This window comes from Urtica dioica, chromosome 5, assembly GCF_054948205.1.
Source record: "Urtica dioica subsp. dioica isolate 48M chromosome 5, U.dioica_male_clone48M_v1_H2, whole genome shotgun sequence".
NCBI lineage: Eukaryota > Viridiplantae > Streptophyta > Magnoliopsida > Rosales > Urticaceae > Urtica > Urtica dioica.
In genome coordinates, this window is record NC_142760.1 from 26,366,322 (window position 1) to 26,370,402 (window position 4,081).

Here is a 4,081-nt window from a genome sequence, read left to right on the forward strand (position 1 = left end):
CTAGTCGCACCTGAAAGTTTTCAAAACTATTGGGTGCGACTAGTCGCACCCAATACCACTTAAAATCAGCGATTTTTTTTCTTTTTTGGAGCCCGTTGGGTGCGACAAGTCGCACCTGATGCCCAATTAGGTGCGACTTTTAGGTGCGACAAGTCGCACCTAATATCCTTCCGCACCAGAAAGCCTTATTTGTAGTAGTGGACGAGCCGAGCCGGAGAGCTAAGCTGACAGGCTAAGACGAAAAGCTAAGCTGACAAATTGAGCCGGAGAGCTAGGCTGGCGAGCTTAGACGGAAGACTAAGCTAACAAGTTGAGACGAAGAGCTAAACTAACGAGCTTAGCCAAAGAACTAAGCAGAAAATGGCTTAGCCCAATATGTGTCATGATCTGGTACTCGACATCAATCTATGGATCTGGACCAAACTGATCGATTGGGGATCAAACAAATTCGTATTAATGGAGGAAAAAGTCCAACATCAACAATTAGTCCCGTAGTTGATCTAGTACGTAGTAGTAGGTAAACTAGAAGATGTTAATTCATAGCAGTAGCTTTCCCGAGTGGGATATCCAAAGAAGAAAAAGCTAAGGGTTATAAATAGCTTATTACCAAGATATGATGGACTGAGCCTTGCAAGTAAGAACTCTCGTTAAGAGATAAATAAATAACTTACATTAATAACAAGCCAAGTCTCAATCTCGACGTTACTTAAATTATCTTGATCTTTAAATTATTTATATGCAAACTAAGGGTTCAGCTTATAAATTTTGCGAGTTTGTCACTCGGCTTACTCATTCGAGCTGAAGAGTTCGGCTTACTCATGCAAGCTGAAGAGCTTGGATTTTTATCAAAGTCTCATCACAATTATGACGAGCTTGGAAACTCGGCTTACTCATGCGAGCGTAGGAGCTTGGCTTATTTATGCGAGTATAGGATCTCGACGTATGTATGTGAGATTTAGAGCTCGACTTCTTTATTTGTATAGCGCGCTTTTGAGGCTTCAAATATATACTTTGAGACTTAGGCATCCTGGTGGATGCATGAGGTGGTTCGTTCTCGCACTCGATGATATAATGACTTTGGAATTTTTTGTTTTGAGATTGGGATGAGCTAAAAAGGGCTTAGCTAAATAAAATGTTTATAGTCGGATGAGCTAGAAAAAGCACATCTTGCTTAACCTGTTCAGGGCGGGATGAGCTAAAGATTCAAACTTTTTCGAGGTCGACTGAGCAAAAATGAGTTCAGCTCAGCGAACATACGAAGGGTGAGTTAAAGCAAGCTCAAGTAACCAAATTGATTCAAGGTGCACTGAACTAAAAGAGATCAGCTTACAAACTTATTAAAGGTGGGTTGAACTAAAAAGGAGCTCATCTAACAAAATATATTCGAGGTGAGATGAGCAAAACAAGCTCAACTCACAAAACTTGTTCAAGATAGGCTAACCTAAAACGAGCTTAGCTCACCAAACACATGCTAGATGTGATGAGCAAAAACGAGATCAACTCAACAAATTTGATCAAGGTGAGCTGAGCTAGAAAAAGCTCAACTCATAAAACGTAATTAAGATGGGCTAAACAAAAACGAGTTCAGCTCAAAAAACATAATCAAGACTGGCTAAGATAAAATGAGTTTAGATCACCAATAACATTCGAGGTGCGATGACCGAAACGAGATTAGCTCACCAAACACATTCAAGTGGGCTGAGAAAAAATGACATCAACTCACCAAACTTATCTAAGGTGGCTAAGCAAGAATGGACTCAATGCACAAAATTTATTCAAGGTGGCCTGAGGTAAAACGAGCTCAACACACTAAAACATTTGAGGTGGGCTAAGCTAAAATGAGCTTAGCTCACCTAGGACATCAAAGGTAGGATGAGTTAGGACGAGCTCAGCTATAAAACATATTCGAGGTAAGATGATAAAAAACGAGCTCAACCCTCAAAACTTATTCAAGATAGGCTAACCTAAATTGAGCTTAGCTCACCAAACACAATCCATGTTAGCTGTACGAAAACGAGCTCAACTCACCAAAGTTTTTCAAGGTGGGCTGAGCTAGAAGGAGCCAGTTTGTAGTTTGTTTGAACGCTTTAAGGGTGGATGGGTCAGATATCGTAGTACGATTTTTCCTCAGCTGCTGACTGGGTCGAGTCGGAGTGGTTTACTCCCGATCCTATGTTCTTAGCTTCGATGCCAGAGAAGGTCATGAGCAGCGCACTTCCCGCTACTGAGGACGATGGTAGTACTGGCATTCATGTGTGTATTTGCTTGTGAAACGTCTATTATCGTTCCCTGAATCATTATTGCTTTGTGTTTCAGATGACTTATTCGACACGCCACGACCACTTCATGAATGACACATCAAAGAAGGGCAAGTAGAAGGAGAATCAAAAGGTCTGGAAGGCGGCCCCATAAGCTGGAGTATGCATTGGCTCGGGACAGTGTTTTCAACGAGTGCTCTTGTCTGGACTTCACGTCAGTGCTCGATCCTAAAAGCCAGGGAAATCGTCCTATGGAGGATGATATACCTTCTCTAAGGGCAAAGTGGATGCGCCCCGATTGGGGGCATGCCTCGAGGTTGGATGATGTGGGCCAGGAGCTAAGCCAGTGTGTGGTACGAGCCGTTCAGAGGCTTTTCGCTGACTTCCTTGCGGACGAGGCCGGCCGCTCCAGGAGGGCCTTATTCAACTCACATACTGAGATGGCTACCATGGTGAGCTTTTGTTTTTCATATACTTTGTGAATTGTTGGTTCTCTTACCCACTTTGTTTTTTGCCAGATGCTCATGACGTTCTTGAATGTGGACTTTCATACCCGTCACGACATCAGGGTGATTCACGACTCGGAGGAAAAGCTTTGATATGCTCAATAGGAGTCGGCGTATACCTAGACCCTGTTCTCCTAGAGAATAAATCAAAGGGTTCGCCCATTGATGCTACCGAGATTCGGAGACTTCGCTCGGACATGGCCACTTCCGTGATAGAGAGAGACTTCCTCTGGGGCAAGCTTGACCGTAGTAGTAATCATGCCTTTAAGGATGAGAAGGCTACCCTTCTTGTCGTACACGATGTGTCGTCAGGAGTAGCGTGATGTATTCAAGACGGAGGTCGAGGATCTTAGACGACTATTCGAGAAGTAAGACGGTGGATTATGGTCGAAGGGCTATCAGCTTACCCGCCTCCGCTAGGAGCTTGAAGATGTTTGAGGGGCGCGAGATAAGGCTCAGTGCGAGTTTGTGGCGTCCGAGGTCCGGATGTCTGTCTAGCGTATTTTTGCAGAGGAGGCCATGAGATCCGCTGCTCATTTGGAGATGGAATTAGGTGTCGAGCGAGAGATGGTGGCCCATTTGACGACCGAGCTTGTGGTGGAGCGGGATGCTTCTGCTCACTTGACCAAGAATTTTGAGGAAGGGAGGCGGATTGTGGATGAAATGCGAGCCAATTTTCCTGAGGTGGAAAAGCTGAAGACGTATGACCCCACTGTCTTGTGCCGTGATCGGATGGTTGCGGAGAATGCCCAATACCACCCTTACACATGATTTCGCACCTGGCGCTAATAGACACTTTCCTCCTTTGCCAGACCATTATGCTTCTTACAGTGATTCTGAGGGGGCGAGCTTGGAGGATGAATAGTTTTTCTTTCCTTTGGTTTTGTTGACGCCTTCTTCAGCGACCTTTTTCCATGATATTGTACTTTTGTTATTCAGCATCTTTTCTCCTTTTATTCGAGGCTTGGTTTTTTCTTTGCTTGCTATTGCCATTGCATTGAATGGTAAGTCTTTGCGTTTATTATTTGCATAGGGTGTTGTGGAGACCCTTGTTGCCTTGGGACTTGCTCATGAATCTTTAGACACTTCGAATTTTCACATCTAAGAATTTAGTTACCCAAAACCTTGAGGTTTATCGAGCGCCGAGGTTTTCCGTCGATTCTTGTATATTTACTAGTTCGATGGTGTAGTCTTTTGACGTTGCCTTTGCTTGAACTATGGCGGGTTGCAAGTCTTTTTGGGACGTAGTCTTTTGATGTTGTCCATCCAAGGTTTGTTATTTGAACCTTGGTGACCTAGCCCGGTGTAGGTAGGTTG